This window comes from Papio anubis, chromosome 17, assembly GCF_008728515.1.
Source record: "Papio anubis isolate 15944 chromosome 17, Panubis1.0, whole genome shotgun sequence".
Taxonomy (NCBI): domain Eukaryota; kingdom Metazoa; phylum Chordata; class Mammalia; order Primates; family Cercopithecidae; genus Papio; species Papio anubis.
This window is the reverse complement of record NC_044992.1, coordinates 13,326,289-13,343,473: the sequence shown is the minus strand read 5'-3', so window position 1 is coordinate 13,343,473 and position 17,185 is coordinate 13,326,289. Positions and strand designations below refer to the sequence as shown.

General features: G+C 42.0%; 1 long non-coding RNA gene across 4 annotated transcripts in view; it reads left to right on the top strand.

The window, feature by feature from the left end:
- LOC103878657 overlaps positions 1 to 17,185 on the top strand; it is a 63,980-nt gene that overhangs the window by 12,886 nt on the left and 33,909 nt on the right. Inside the window, exons 3-4 of one of the 4 annotated variants that reach the window (XR_004179348.1) lie at positions 3,409 to 3,565; positions 5,307 to 5,404. The exons of 2 other annotated variants lie outside the window; for them this stretch is intronic. This is a non-coding gene — a long non-coding RNA (uncharacterized LOC103878657). The remainder of the gene's footprint in view (positions 1 to 3,408; positions 3,566 to 5,306; positions 5,405 to 17,185) is intronic. One more of the 4 variants, XR_004179351.1, reaches the window with a different exon arrangement.

Here is a 17,185-nt window from a genome sequence, read left to right as displayed (position 1 = left end):
TGATTTTTGTGTGTGATGTGAGGTAGGGGATCATGTTTTACTTTTTCCCATTTGACTGTCATATTTTTAATGACAGGATATCTCTTATTCATGTGAGATAAGACTCAATATATTTAGTGCAGTCCCAACCAAAAGACCAGCAGATATCTTGGAGGAAATTGGCAGCCTTATCCCTAAATTTATTAGGAAATGCACAAGACTTAAAATAATCAAGACATCCTTAAAGGGAAACAATGTATAAATTGTTTTCTACTAGACATCAAGAGTTATTATAATTAAGACTAGGTAGTATAGACATAAGGGCAGGCAAACAGACCAGTAGGGTAAAAAGAAAGTCCAGAAATAAACCCACATATATGGTCACTTGATTCATGATGAAGGTGACATTACAGAGCTGTAAAGAAAAAACAGGTTTTTTTTTTTAAAAAAAAAACAACTTTAATTTTAATTAAGTATAATAATTGAAGTTAGAAAGGTAGTAAATTGTACTTACATATTTTAGATATGTGCCACTTTAAAGTATGATATCCTGGAATGTTTTGTGATTTTAATAATTATAGAGTTAAGGGAAAGGTCTGCTTAAGGTTCAGATAAATGTAGTAGATTAAAGCATGTTAATTAGATTAAAGCATGTTGCTCTAAACATCTGCCATCTGGTTGAGTTTCTACCATCATTATAGTAGCTTATCTTGATTACTGACAACATGTTTAACCAACCAAGCAAGGACTTGAAAACTTATTTTGAGACTAACACTAAACAAATATTGTGGGGCTACTAAAGATGTAAAATATTATTTATTTTTCTAAGGACTATAGAACTTATATATGATAATCAAATTGGCATACAGCAAATAAGAAGGGAAAAAGGGTGCTAGAAAAAAGGATTGATTAGATGTGTGGGCAAAAGGGTATAAAGCAAAGTTAGCAAAGAAATTTCCTGAGATGGTGTATTTTTGTTGAGACTTCAAATCTGGGTGGGATTTAGAGAAATGAGTAGGAGGTTGTAGAGTATCAGTAGTATAGGTTGTATCAGTAGTATAGGGTAACATGAAAAAATGAAGCAATGGGGAACTGAATATTATGTTTGTGTATGTGAATGCGCTGGTGAGGTATCTGTGTATGTGTGTGTGGGGACAAACAGCAGAATAGGTTAAAATACACGGATGAATAGTGGAAAATACTTCGGGTTGATAGACTGCGGCCACATTATGGAAGAACTTAAAAAACAGGAAAGGAATCAAATTTATATAAAAGATAGGAGGCCGGGCGGGGTGGCTCAAGCCTGTAATCCCAGCACTTTGGGAGGCCGAGACGGGCGGATCACGAGGTCAGGCGATCAAGACCATCCTGGCTAACCCGGTGAAACCCCGTCTCTACTAAAAAATACAAAAAAATAGCCGGGCGAGGTGGCGAGCGTCTGTAGTCCCAGCTACTCGGGAGGCTGAGGCAGGAGAATGGCGTAAACTCGGGAGGCGGAGCTTGCAGTGAGCAGAGATCCGGCCACTGCACTCCAGTCTCGGCGACAGAGCGAGACTCCGTCTCAAAAAAAAAAAAAAAGAAATAAAAATAAAATAAAAATAATAAAATATAGGAGAGGGCTGAGACTTATCTGTCCTGTTTATCACCTTCTCAATGTATAACAGAGTGCATGACACAGAATTCATATTCAACTGAATGGAAAAAACAGTAGTGTTCAAAAAGGGACAGCAAGTCCATGCCTTGGTTTAGGGCGTATGATAACTCCTGATAGAGCTATTGTCTCCTACCTGAAAGCTTTTCAGGGCACTGGTAGTTGCTAACACTGTTAAGAATAATTGAAACCATATCGCTCAAACAATGATTAGCTTCTTAGGAGAAATGTTTCATTGAGCAAAATACCAGTCATTACTTTCCATTTTAAAAAGCCCAAAAGGAAAAGCCCCCTCTCTAAATCCTATTCTCTGGCTCCACTTGTGTGTTTTAAGAGACTATGAATAGTTTCAATCCAGGGAAATATTATGGGATTGACCTCTTTTCTTTTTAGAGAGAAAAGAGAATCAATATTAATATTTTTGGCCTTTAGGGTTTAGGCTTTTGCCTCTTTGCACATTCAAGGTTAAGTTAATAAAATGTTTGTGAAGGTCTAAGGCTCCATCTGTTCATTCTCCTCCTGTAGAGAAGGACAAAGTAAATACCTCACCCTGCAGATTCCACCTCATCATGTCTTACTAATCACCATTCCCCTCTAGTCGCCACCTGTCTTGGCTCCAACTCAAAGACCCTAGTGGAAACCTTCAGGGAAAGGTGAAATCCTTCATTAGAGCCTCCCTAAGCCCCAGTCCCTGTTCCTTCACTCCTCCTTGCCTGAGATTTCTCTGTGGGAGGAAGAATGTGATGTATCAAGTCCAGTTGGGCCAAATAGCACTGTTCTCTGGTCCTGTGTGCATAGACACTAACAGGCTGCTGCAACTGCTTGTGGAATCTCCAAGCTGGAAGAGACATGAGAGGTGATGGTTCAACTCCAGCATTTTGCAGATGAAGAGACTGAGTCTAACTGAATTACCCAAGGATGTGCAGCAAGTTAGGGGCAACGGTGGGACTAGAGAGAAGATCTGTGCTTCTAGCCTGCTACCTTTGTGCTTCACCATCCTGCCTCATTCCTGTCTTACTGCCCATCACTTTGTAGCCATGGCTTTCACCTTAGTTTCCAGTCAAAGCCACAGATTTGTTATAAAATAAGTTGACAAGCCTGATTATCATGGCATTACACATTGTACAATCCCTCTGATGGTGGTTCCCCTGTTTGTCAGGCAGGCAAGGCAGCTTCCCAAAATGAATCAAAGCTGGAATGACTTGTGACTTGAAGTACTCTTGGTTGAAAATGACTCCTCTCCAAGACATGTGGCCCCCAGACGACATTTATGCTGAGGGTTGATTGTGAAACATAAAGGCTGTTTCTTTTCTCCAAACTTCATTGCCAATTTAGAGTTTATGGAAAGAGATCTCAAGCCGACAGGCTATCAAAGAGATGGGCTGCATTGCAGGGAGCAAGGCAGAGCATCTGGGAAATCAAAGACCAGGAAATGCAAATGCACACACGTTCATCACCTTGATTAGTGTGAGCAAGTTTGTCTCATCCTGGCCAACATTTGATGGACCATTAAATCTGGAAAGGATGTGGAGTCCAAGTTCTCTTTATTCCCCAGCAAACCAACCAAAGCCCACAGAGGGCAGGTGACTTTTAATGGTTGAGTTGGGACTGCTATCTTTTCTCAGGTCTAATGCTCTTTTCACTGTATTTGTGTTAAAAAGCTTTTATGAAAGTGACACTGAGTTGTTTACAGGGTTTGCCATCTGTTATAATAAAGTAAGATCCCTCAAAACCTTAACTACTTTTTAAAGGTAAGCTCTTGGATTTTTCCTAAACAGGGTGTGACTGACATTACTAAATTCCCCGAACAAAGGCATGCGCTGTGCTCTCTGTGCCATTTTTGAGAATTTTTCTGCCTCAAACCTCAAAAGAAAAGACAGAGGACAAAGAAAGGAAATGCAGTTAAATGGGATTCCCAGGAAACAAAGACGCATGGTACTTGCATCATTGTTTACTTATCTGCATTAAGAAAAAAGTTAGAAAAATGATCTCATAGCGTATATGAGGACTCTGTCACCAGAAGGAAGTAATCCCAATTTCTGAAGAATGGGTAGCATCGCTAGAAGTGAACTAATTCATTTGCTTTCTCCTCCAGAGCTCTGCATGTCACCATTCTGGATAAATTCGTACTTTCTATGTTGTTAAAACCTTTCTGAGAGGAGTTATATTTTATTGAACAACACAGATTTCTAGATTCCCAGATCTACCTCCCATATTGTTAAAAAAAAAAAAAAGAAAGAAAGAAAGAAAGAAAAGCAAGCACTAAAAGCCCTGGGGTCTCATTCTTCCATTTTTCTCCATCTTGACAAATAACATCATTATTTTCAGTTGTTTAAGACAAAAAACTAGGACTCAACCTCAATTCCTCCCTTTTTCCTACCACCTCCCCTTTCCTGCAGATCATCCTTGCTTCTGTCTCTAAAATACATCTTAATTGTGTTCACTCTTCTCCCTCCCATTCACCCTAGGCCATACCACCATTGATCTATCTCTGACCTTCATTTCTACGCTAGCTTTCTAACTGGCCTCTCTGTCCCATCAAAAACCATTCTCTCCACATAACAGACAGATAGATCTTTTTAAAACATAACTCAGTTTCTCTCTTACTCCTGCTGAAACACTTCCATAGGCTTCCCATTGCACTGGGAATAAGGACATCCCCACCTCAGTACCTTATACTTTCTTTTTCTGTATTTCCTGGATCAAAACATACTTTCCCCAACTCTTTACATGGTTGAATCAGTTTGAATGTCACATCCTCAAAGAGGATCTCCTGGTTTAACCTATTTATGAGTAGCCAAACCCCACTCTGTTCCAGTTTCTCTGTAATATTTTATTCATATCTCTGAACCTTACCTGCAATTCTTTTATTTCTTAAATATGTTTTTCTTCCTCCATCATAATGCAAGTCCCAACCCTAGTACTTGGCTCAGTCACACACAGACATATAGTAAGCACTCGCATATATGTTTAATGTTGAATTAAACTAGGTCATCCGAAGCATTTCATACATGCCATGCACAGGCACTTTATAAATCGTATTCCATTTCATTCTCACAATAACCCTAAAAGATGGGCTCAACTGTTCCCATTTTATGGATGAGAAAACTTAGATACAGATTGGTTACAAGCAACTTGAAGGCGGCACAGGTGGGATTTACATTAACGAAATGAATGAGACTTGGGTAAGGTTTTCTTTTTTTTTTTTTTTTTTTTTTTTTTTTTTGAGACGGAGTCTCGCTCTGTCACCCAGGCTGGAGTGCAGTGGCCGGATCTCAGCTCACTGCAAGCTCCGCCTCCCGGGTTTACGCCATTCTCCTGCCTCAGCCTCCCGAGTAGCTGGGACTACAGGCGCCCGCCACCTCGCCCGGCTAAGTTTTTGTATTTTTAGTAGAGACGGGGTTTCACTGTGTTAGCCAGGATGGTCTCGATCTCCTGACCTCGTGATCCGCCCGTCTCGGCCTCCCAAAGTGCTGGGATTACAGGCTTGAGCCACCGCGCCCGGCCGACTTGGGTAAGGTTTTCTATCTGACCCCCTTTAGTGTCTTCATAGATTAAAGAATGAAAGAGCTCACTAGAGATTATGGAAAAAAGAGGACAATTATACCCTTGGGGCGTTCCCAGTGAAGCTAGACCCTATAGTTTTATGTGTAATTAATCACTCTCTTCCTCTCAGGGCTTCAGCTCTTGGTAATTTCTGCACTCTCTTCAATTTTTGCATCTCTGTTAACGGCTGTCAGCTCGTGGGAGCAGTGGATCAGGAAGAGATGAGAAGTAAGAAGGGGTGGGGTCTGCTAGTAACTACAGTGGAATCATGAGTCTCATTTTCTTCACCTGTAAAATCCCAGGAATGATCTCCCAGGTTCATCTCTAGCTTTATAGCATTTTGGCTCAGAAGATGTTTTACATAGAGCTCAATGGAGGTTTCCCCAGATCCTCTTCGGAACTCTTTCCTTTCCATCCTTTTACTTATTTCACAGGTCTTATATATCAAGATGAGAACAGCATCATAAGAGAGAACAGGCACATTCTTCTGATGCTGAGGCATTTGGGAGAGCTGGGTTAGGCCCTGTGATCTTCCTTCCCCTTGAAAATGTCTAATAAATGATGCATTCATTCATTCATACTGTCTAACAAATATTTGTCTTTTTTGGGGGTGGGGACGGTGTCTCACTCTGTCACCCAGGCTGGAGTGCAGTGCCACAATCTCAGCTCACAGCAGCCTCTACCTCCTGGGTTCAAGTGATTCTCCTGCCTCAGCCTCCTGAGTAGCTGGGACTACAGGCATGCACCACCATGCCCAGCTAATTTTTGTATTTTTAGTACAGATGAGGTTTCACCATGTTAGTCAAGCTGGTCTCGAACTCATGACCGCAAGTGATCCACCTGCCTTCATCTCCTGAAGTGCTGGGATTACAGGTGTGAACTACCGTGCCCAGCCAAATATTTGTCATTTTATCTAACAAATAGTTACTGAGTACCTGCTATGTGCTAAGCCCTATGTCAAGCATCAGGATTATATATGGTCTAAATATTCATGCAGCTAGACTATATACACTTATTAATAAAGCAAAAAAATCTCAAATAAATGTAAGATTATAGCAGTGACAGGTAACATGAAACAGGAGCATATGTTGGTATGTTACGAAACATTAGGAGAGGTTGACTTAATTGGGAAAATCACTGTCAGGCAGGTTATCTCTCTCTTTTTTTTTTTTTTTTCTTTTGTGTGTGTTTGTGTGTGTGAGATGGACTTTCACTCTTGTTGCCCAGGCTGGAGTGCAATGATGCGATCTCGGCTCACCGCAACTTCCCCCTCCTGGGCTCAAGTGATCCTGCTGCCTCAGCCTCCCGAGTAGCTGGGATTACAGGCATGCACCACCGTGCCCAGCTAATTTTTGTATTTTTAGTAGAGACAGGATTTCTCCATGTTGGTCAGGCTGGTCTCAACCTCCCGACCTCATGTGATCCACTTGCCTCGGCCTCCCAAAGTGCTGGGATTACAGGCAGGAGCCACCGCGCCTGGCAGGTTATCTCTTTTTTAAAATGTTTATTTAATACGCGATCATTCATACTTACCAAAAACCTGGATTTCTTCCCTGAGGAAATATAAACTAAGATATAAATAATGAATAGAGCTTACTAGAGAAAGAGGGGTAGCTAGCGTGTCTCAGACAAAGGGAATGGCATGTGCCAAGGTCCTGTGGCAGAAGGCAGGATAGCATAGTCCAGGACTAAAAGATCAGTGCAGAGAGCAAAGTGACCTCTTCAAAGAAGGCAGAAAAGGCTTCCCTGAAATGAAGAGGGCAGAGTTGAGCTCTGGCAGAAAAGAAGTCAGTGGTCCAAGGCATCTTGCCTTTCTGCAGAAGACTATTTCTGCCTAACTGGAGCTCTTCAGGCATGGTTCTTCCTTAAGCAACATGCAAAAGCTTTAGCTGGGAGAAGGGGCAATTGAAATCCATGAGAGTTTTTCATCCTTTCTGTGCAACCGTACTGGAGAGATCTCTTTAGAATCAAGAAGTAAGTCTCCATCACTGGTCAATTGGTACCAAGGCCTGGGCATGAAGAATCCAGCAAAGAATTCACTCTTGCCCTGCCCTTGGCTGGCCATGCCACAGAGGACAGCTGTGAGTATTCTGGCTGACTTCCTGCTCCCAATCAACCAAATGAAGATGTACAGAGTGAATACAAAGCATTTACTAGAAAAACAAAAACAAAAACAAAAAAAACCAACCAAACAAACAGAGGATCAGAGACAGGACCAAAAGCCAGAAGGCACTGCCTTCTGATTGTTCTGAGAGATAAGTCAAAGCTTGTTTTTCCCTTGTAAAAATAACACAATCAACAGAGGCTGTGTGTTCCAGAATCAAGTTTAGAAACAATAAAGGAAGTGATTCAAAATAGTGGTGATTACCTATTTTTCCCCATTCTAGATGACTCACACTGGATCAATAACCCAAATGTCATTTTTCTCATTAGTCCATAAATGGAAAACTTTGACATGGTTGTAAGGAAGAGAGTTAATGTGTATTAACTGAATTCTGCCTCATAAGTGGCCCCACAAACCTAGAACTAACTACCTGTTTTACAGACTCTCTATAATTCTCCATGGCAGAGGAGATAATTGAGAGAGTTATTGGGGACTTCTGAGCAAAAAAGCACTTCTGCCTCCATCGTTGGGAAATTTAAGATGCAAAACAGGTCAGACCTTTTGTGAAGTATGGATGATAGTGTGTTAAATAAACAATGTTAAAAAAAAAAAAAGAGAGAGAGAGAGAGAACCTGCCTGACAATTATTTTTAAGAGCCTGGCATATACATATTTTTCCTTCATTCAAAGAGCTCAAAATTGGCTTAAGTGGAGTTTAACTGAAAAAGTTCACCTCAAGAGTGTGATTAAGTCTGGAAAATTTTAGCCAATAGGGAATTTTTAATAAAATTATGACCGAGTGGAAATAGTGTTATAATGGAAGTTTATGTGTAATGGGCACTATTAAAATTATATATGTACATATTTGAGCATCAACAGGTGACTTACAAGGTTACAATTCTGTGACAGGTCTCTGGTGATATTATAAGCTACGTGTGCAAAGCTCAAGTCATCCAAATTCCTAAATAGAATTACAGTTAGATTCAAAAATATTCCTGTCATAATCATACACCAGACATGGTAAAGACCTTCCCTCTGCATGAGGTTTGCCTACGTAGTTTTGGGTAATCTGATTGGCATGTAATAGAATCCTAGAATATTCAAATAGGAATATTCTAGTTTTCTAGTTTATCTTCGCTCCTAAATTCATAAGGAAAACAAACATAAAAACCAGCAATCCTGCCAACACTGATACAAAAGTTCGGGATGGAGATTTAAAATTCAGACCTCTTAGCCCAGTACTTTTCCTAGTTTAATACATTGATTCTTTTCTGGTCTGCTTCTAACCTGCAGTTCATAGGGAAGTCCAGAATTTTTGTGTAAGAGGGATGGATGCAGGGGTGTCCATTTGTTGGGGCAAAGGAGAAGGCAGCTAGAGAAATACTTCTCAGACTTTCAGGCACACCTGGGAATATTTATTTATTTAAGACACAGAGTCTCACTATGCTGCCCAGCCTGGTCATGAACTCCTGGGCTTAAGCGATCCTCCCACCTTGGCCTCCCAAAGTAATGGGATTACATATGTGAGCCACCACGCCCAACCTTAAACCTGAGGATCTTGCAGGTACAGATTCAGGCCTGTTAGGTCTGTGATGTTCCTCTGAAAAGCTCCCAGGTGATACTGATGTGCTGGTCCTCGAATCTGACTTTGAGGAGTCAGGTGTTAGAGACTTGTCTTACAGCTGGGTTTGCATGTAGACACTGAGTGTAACACAGGATTTTTTTTTTTTTTTTTTTAAATGGAGTCTTGCTCTGTTCCCCAGGCTGGAGTGCAGTGGCGCAGTCTCGGCTCACTGCAAGCTCCACCTCCTGGGTTCACTCTGTTCTCCTGCCTCAGCCTCCCGAGTAGCTGGGACTACAGGCGCCCGCCACTACGCCCAGCTAATTTTTTTATATTTTTAGTAGAGCCGGGGTTTCACCATGTTAGCCAGGATGGTCTTGATCTCCTGACCTCGTGATCTGCCCACCTCGGCCTCCCAAAGTGCTGGGATTACAGGCGTGAGCCACCGCGCCCGGCCAGGACTTCTTTTTTTTTTTTTTTTTAAAGTCTGCTTCTGTAATGCCCAATGACACAAATGTGAAACTTTTTGTTATGGTCGCATGGGTCCCTGAGGCTTTGTTCATTTTTTTCTTCCATTCTATCCTCCCCTGTGTTCAGAATGGATCATTTCTCTGGTTCTATTTTGCAGTTCACTGATTCTCTCCTCTGTTCCCTTTATTCTGCTGTTGAGTCCACTGATCGAGGTTTTTATTTCTGTATTGTGATGTATTTTTTTGTATCTACCGTATTTTTCAGTTTTAAAGTCTCAATTTGGTTCTGTATCTTTGCTGCTGCTTTTTTCTGTTCATTCCTAAGTGTGTTCATAATTGCTCATCGAAGCATTTTTATTGTGGGTGTTTTAAATTTTTGTCAGATCACTTTAATTTCTCTCTTGTCTTAGTGCTGTCTTTTTTCCACTCAGTTTGAGATCCTTCTGGTTCTTGATAGGATAAATGTTTTTTGACTGAAACTTGGGCATTTTTGTAGGGTGTTATGTGACACTGGATCTTATTTAATTTTTTTTTTTTTTTTTTTTGAGACAGAATCTTGTTCTGTCGCCAGGCTGGAGTGCAGTGGTGTGATCTTGGCTCACTGCAACCTCTGTCTCCTGGGTTCAAGCGATTCTTCTGCTTCAGCCTAGCGAGTAGCTGGGATTACAGGTGCACGCCACCATGCCCAGCTAATTTTTTTTTTTTTTTTTTGGTATTTTTAGCAGAGACAGGGTTTCATCATGTTAGCCAGGTTGGTCTTGATCTCTTGACCTCATGATCTGCCCTCCTCAGCCTCCCAAAGTGCTGGGATTATAGGTGTGAGCCACCACACCTAGCCTAATTTTTTTGTCTTAACTGGGTTATTCTGACACTGCTCTGGCAGAAGAAGGAGGCTGTCAACTTGTTTGTGCCACAGGGAGATAAAAGTCCAGGTTTCCCACTTGGTCTCTGTTGATACCTATGGCACCAGATGGGCTCCTCCTTACTGCAGGTTGGGGTAAGAGTTTCAGTACCTACCCCATGTGGTCTCCATAGACATCGTGAGAGGCCAGGGAGCTCCTTACTGGCCCATGGGGGTGAAAGTCTCAGTTTCTTACCTGGCCTTCTCTGGCACCACCCTGGGCAGGGCTACAGTGGGGATGTCTCCGGCACTTTGTTACAGCTTTATACGGTGGGTGGAAGTCTAAGCTTCCCACTCAGCCTTTGCTGATGGAGATGGCATGGCAGGTGGGCCACAGTTCTCTTTTGTGGTGTTTGGCTGGAGTAGAGCAGTTACTCCTACAAGTTTTCTGTTGCTCTAGGCTGCCCCGTCCCTCGGTCTGTGGCCAGACTGAGCAGAATTTTACCAGGGTCTCTTTGTCTGAGTCTGTTGGTGTTTCCTGAGCGCAGGCTACTTTTGCTTCAAGTCTGGGATATATGAAGTAAAAAGAAAACCTATGGTCTGGGCGCAGTGGCTCACGCCTGTAATCCCAGCACTTTGGGAGGCCGAGGCAGGTGGATCATGAGGTCAAGAGATCGAGACCATCCTGGTCAACATGGTGAAACCCAGTCTCTACTAAAAATACAGGGCGTGGTGGCACGCACCTGTAGTCCCAGCTACTTGGGAGGCTGAGGCAGGAGAATCTCTTGAACCCGGGAGGCAGAGGTTGCAGTGAGCCGAGATCACACCACTGCACTCCAGCCTGGTGGCAGAGTGAGACTCCATCTCAAAAAAATAAAAAAAGAAAGAAAGAAAGAAAAGCTGGCTGGGTGCAATGGCTCACGCCTGTAATCCCAGCACTTTGGGAGGCTGAGACGGGCAGATCACGAGGTCAGGAGATCGAGACCGTCCTGGCTAACACGGTGAAACCGAGTCTCTACTAAAAATACAAAAAAAAATTAGCTGGGCGTGGTGGTGGGCGCCTGTAGTCCCAGCTACTCGGGAGGCTGAGACAGAAGAATGGCGTGAACCCGGGAGGCGGAACTTGCAGTGAGCCGAGGTTGCGCCTCTGCACTCCAGCCTGGGTGACTGAGCGAGACTCAGTCTCAAAAAAAAAAAAAAAGAAAGAAAGAAAAGCTATGGAATCCACCACGATGCCATTCTTCCAGTTCCCCAGGCACTAGGCTGTTGACCTCCTTCTCTTCACCTTTCAAGGTCTTTTTATATGTTCGCTTTAGAGCTTTAGATCTAACATCCAGCATTTTTGTTTGTTTGTTTGTTTTGTTTTGTTTTGTTTTTAAGGTGTACTTAGCGGGAAGAATAGGAAAAAATACATTTACTTCATCCTCTCAGAAGCAGAAGTCATTATGATTATTTTACATTCATTTAAAGGCAACATGCGGCATACAACATATATCAGTTTACAACTCTTTTCCCTCAGCATTATGATTTTGAGAACTATATTGTTATGTGAAGATCTAAGTTCTAATTTAGTTTTGATAGTTCCTGGTTGACGTATGGGATAAGTGAGCTGTTTTAGTGGAGCGTACATACAGACGTGAACTAAGCAGCTTTCACAATTGGCATTCACATGACTCATAGGCACTATATAGAATTTTCTTCCCTGAAGTGTTTTCCTGGTGACTGAATATGTATTTAAGTGGCCTATGGGTGGTGAACTGAAATATATCTCAAATAGGGTAGGAATGGGAGGAGGTTGTAGGTTTTGATAAATGATAGCACTAGGCTAGGAACTACAATAATAACAACACAATGACAATCACTATTACTACCATCATTGGACTATTCCTTGCTAATATGGTTTGAATCTGTGTCCTTGGCCAAATTTCACGGTGAATTGTAATCCCATTGTCAAAGGCAGGGCCTAGTGGGAGGTGATTGAATCATGGGAATGGTTTCTTATGAATGGTTAAACAGGTAATGGGAGGAGCGTTGCTAGCGTTTTGCATAAATGCCATAGCACTAGGCTAGGAACTACAATAATAACAACATCAATGACAATCACTATTACTAGCCATCATTGGAGCTATTCCTTGCTAATATGGTTTGAATCTGTGTTCCTTTTTAAAATAAATTACCCAGTCTTGGGTATTTCTTTACAGCAGTGCAAGAATGAACTAATTCACCTGTCATGTGCCAAATACTATTTATTTCTCACAACAGGTGTGTGAGGTGGCATTGCTCTTATTTTATAGATAGGAAAATATGCTTGCCAAAGTCAAATACCTTTCTCAAAGTCATCTAGTTCATACTTGTCGATTAAACGTATTCTGCAAAATCTTTAAGGAAAATTCCATCTCAAATGGTAAAAACAAAGCAGAAGATTTATTATCTCTCATGACAAAGCACCCAAAGGCTCATTCATTCAGCAGCTTAGTGGCATCGTCAGAATTTAGGTTCTTTCCAACTTTCTGCTCTGTCAAGCTCGTAAGCTTTGTTTTGCTCAGGGGTGCAGGATGGCTGCAGGAGTTCCAGGCATTGCATGCAGAAGAAGAAGGCCGTGTCTTTGTGCGTGTAGACGTGTGTGTGTATGTTTCCTGTCAATAACAACGAGGAAAATATTTATTAAAAGTTCTCCAACAAGCTTCCCCGTGTCATTTTCACCAGAATTGCACCATATGCTTAGGAACAGTTACATAATTTGCAGGGCTCAGTGCGAAATTAAATTCAGGATCTCTTGTTTAACAAGTACTAAGAATTTTAGGATGATGACAAGCATTGAATGAAGCATTAGGTCTTTCTGAGCACAAGACCCAACGTGGACTGGCTGCATGCCCATAGAGCCAGTATTGCCCATGCTTATAGCTAAGCTACATTTGGTCCTTCAACAATGCTGTGGTTTGGTGGTGCCGACCTCTGCACAGTCAAAACTTGGTGTATAACTTAACCACTAATATCCTGCTGTTGACTGGAAGCCTCACCAATAACATAATCATCGATTAACACATATTTTGTACGTTATATGCATTATATACTGTATTTTTACAATAAAAGCTAAAGAAAAGAAAATGTTACTAAGAAAATTAAAAGGAAGAAAAATACATTAACTATTCACTAGTGGACATAGATCATCATAAAGGTCTTCATCCTTGTTTTCACATTGAATAGGCTCAGGAGAAGGATGACAAGGAGGGGTTGATCTTGCTCTCTCAACACTGGCAGAGGCAGAAGAAAATCTATATATAATTGGACACACGCAATTCCAACAACAAACCTGTGTTGTTCATGGATCAACTGTAATTGTAGACAAAAGGAATAGGGCCACTATCACTGGCTTAGCTGAACTGAGATTTATTCCTCAAACTTGGGGTAGGGGCCACCCTTCCCGGAACCATAGGGAGAGGAGTGGAAATCGAAATGAAATTGAAATTCTGCCAAGCAGGGAGATGGGGTAAAGGAAGGTTGTTTATTGGTCACCAGCAGTGTCTGATTGCAGTGTGTGTATCTCCAAGGTTTCCGTTTGCCTTCCTATATTTTGCTGCCTCCCAATAGTCCATATTTCTGGGATCTAGCTCAGTTCTGCCATGATACGACTTTGAGCAAATCATTTTATTTCTTCAAAACTTCAATTTCTTTATCTGTAAAACTGGAATATACAGGTGTCTCCACATTTCAGGGTGTGACCCTCATGCCTCTGCATGTTCATCACCAGAAGGTGGAATCTTGGGCCCTCTCCCTAGGTGATATTCACAGCAAGTTTGTAACAATTCCCACTGTATGTGGTCAGACATCTCCTTGGACTGACAGGTCTCTGGGAAATGTTAGCATGATGCTTCCTGCATTTAGGGGCTGAAGGAGAAGGAGGTAGGTAAAGGGCACTGTTTCTTGTTTTGGCCATAGTAGGAGAAGCACTGGGAGCAGAGTCAATGCTGTTGTTAAGTCCTAGATGGAGAGTGAGACTCAGTCTTCCATTCCTCCCTAGCCACAGAAACTGGAATGATGCCTTTCCCTAGCAGGCGTTTTTGGTTCACACACTGAGCTGCTTCTCAGATCATGTAGTAGATTACAAGATGACCACAAATATTTCTCCTCCCACTCCCTTGCACTGGCTTGTTAGATTGCAACTTCTCTCATCAAGAGGTGGGGTCTATTTTTCCTCTCCTGAATCTAGACTAGACTTATGACACCCTTTGAGCAGTCAGACAGTAATGGCTAAAGAAGAGATGTAAAAGCATTTGGAAACGAAAATGTTTCCTCTCTTTCTGGATTTTGGATCCTTGAGCCTATTATGGGAAGAAGTTCAGACTTGCTTGTTGGAGTTGAGGGGTCATCAGAGTTGAGGTTCCCTGATCAACCAGTCTTCCAGCCGCCAGATATGTGAATGAGATGCTCTTGCATTAGTTTTCTGTTGCTGCCATTAAAAAAAAAAAAAAAACCACAAGCTTAGCAGCTTAAATAGCACACATGTATTATTTTCCAGATCTGCAGGTCAGCAGTCCAACATGGGTCTTACTGGGCTACAGTCAAGGTGTTGGCAGAGCTGCATTCTTTCTGGAGGTTCTGGGAGATAATCTATTTCCTTGCCCCTTTCCAGCTTTTTGAGGCCAGCTGCTTCCCTTGGTTCTTGGTCCATTCCTTTATCTTCAAAGCAAGCACTGTCTGCTCATCTCATTCTCATGCAGCAGAACTCTGACATTGGCGCTTCTGCCCCCTTCTTCCATGATTAAAGTCCCTTGTAATTATATTGAGCCCCCTTGGATAATCTGGAACAATATCCTTATTTTCAGATTAGCTGATTAGAAATCTATCCACATGCAGTTTTGATTCTCCTTTTCTTTTCTTTTTTTGTTTGAAACAGAGTCTCACTCTGTCCCCAGGCTGGAGTGCAGTGATGCGATGTCAGCTCACCACAACCTCTGCCTCCCGGGTTCAAGCAATTTTCCTGCCTCAGCCTCCTAAGTAGCTGGAACTATGGGCACGTGCCACCACACCCAGCTAATTTTTGTATTTTTAGTAGAGATGGGGTTTCACCATGTTGGCCAGGATGCTCTCGATCTCTTGACCTCGTGATCCACCTGCCTCAGTCTCCCAAAGTGCTGGGATTATAGGCACGAGTTACCATGCCGAGCCTAATTCTCCTTTTCTATTTAACCTAACATACAGCTTCTGGGGATTAGGACATGAACCTTTGCGGAGGAGTGTTATCTGCCTACCATGAAGCCCATGCTGTAAACCACTATATTAATTAAATCCTCTTATCCCTACATCTTAACCAGAAAGATCTGCTTAGGGACTCAAACAGTCTTTGAAATAACTCATCCTAATACTCTTGGTTTGATAAACATAATTTTTTTTCCCCATCCTCAATCCAGGTAATAATGGGCATTCCTTGCTCATTTGGGTTGTTGGGAGAAATCAGTTTCTTGTGGTTGTATAATTGAGATCTTTAGTTTCTTGCCGATTGTCAACTGATGGTTGTTTCAACTTTGAAAATCTACCCACACTCCTTGGCTTAAAGCTCCCTTGTTCTCTTTTCCAAATTGCTAATGGCGGGTCATATCTTCTCATGCTTTGAATCTCTCCTCCTCCTTCTTCCTTCCCATTTCTTACACCCAGTTGGAAAAGGTCCTCTGCTTTTAAGGACTCGTGTGATTAGACTGGGTCCACCCAGATAATCCAGGATGATCTTCCATCTCAACTTCTACACTCTTCATCACATCTACAAAGTCTTTTTTTGCCCTGTAAGATAACATATTTATAAGTTCTGAGGATTAATGCATGGACATTTCTGATGACCCTTATTCTGCTTACCACATTATCCTAGGTCATCCAGCTGACCTGCCAGCTGACCAGGGATGTCTGAGCAAGGTCAGCAGAGAGTAGCTGAGCTGGACCAGACCAGAAGACCCACTCAACTGACCCGTAGAATCATAAGCTATATAAATGGTGTTTGTTCTAAGCCACTAAGTTTTGGGGGTGGTTTGTTATGCAGCAATATATAACTGATGCATACTATAATTTGATTCCTGATTGAATCAGTTATACCTGAAATCATAGATATAGGGTCAGTGTCCTATATTCCTCTCTGTCCTCCCTTGGGAGATGGGCAATGGATCTTTTAAGCCCTTGGCTCACGCCTGTAATCCCAGCACTTTGGGAGGCTGAGGCGGGTGGATCACATGGTCAAGAGTTCGAGACCAGCCTGGCCAATATGGAGAAACCCTGTCTCTAGCAAAAATACAAAAATTGGCTGTGCATGGTGACTTGCGCCTGTAGTCCCAGCTATTCGGGAAGCTGAGGCAGGAGAATTGCTTGAACCCAGGAGGTGGAGGTTGCAGTGAGCCGAGATTGCACCACTGTACTCCAGCCTGGGCAACAGAGCAAGACTCTGTCTCAAGGAAAAAAAAAAAAATTAAAATATGTTGTTGTCCTGAATTTTGGGGCCATATTCTCTGAACTCAGTATTTTTAAACTAAAGCTTCTCTACAAGGGATTGATCAGATTGCTTTTACATCTCTAAAAGGGGCTAGTTTTATACAGCTTTGCCTGGAAAATGGGGCTGCTAGCCCTGTACTCACTCTTCTAAGTGCAGTTGTTTCTAACATGTTCTGACCCTCCATTGTACCCTCCTGGTTCCCACTTTCTAAGGGAGTGTTCAATTAGTCAATTTAAGGCACCTTTCTTATTGAAAAATAAAGAAAACAATAATCTCTAGAAGGGTACCCTGTCATGGGGAAAGCAATGCATACTTTACAAAACTGTTAAGGACGAAGTAGTAACGCAGAAGTATTTATCACAGTGCCTTGAACACTGCAGGTGCCCTATCGATGTAAATTTCATTCTTGTCCCATTTTGACAATAACTCTTTGTCTAGGCTTAACACATTATTAATTCTTGGAGGGGATCATCTTTCTTTCTTTTTTTTTTTTTTTTTTTTTTTTTTTTTTTTTTTTTTTGAGACTGAGTCTGGCTCTGTCGCCCAGGCTGGAGTGCAG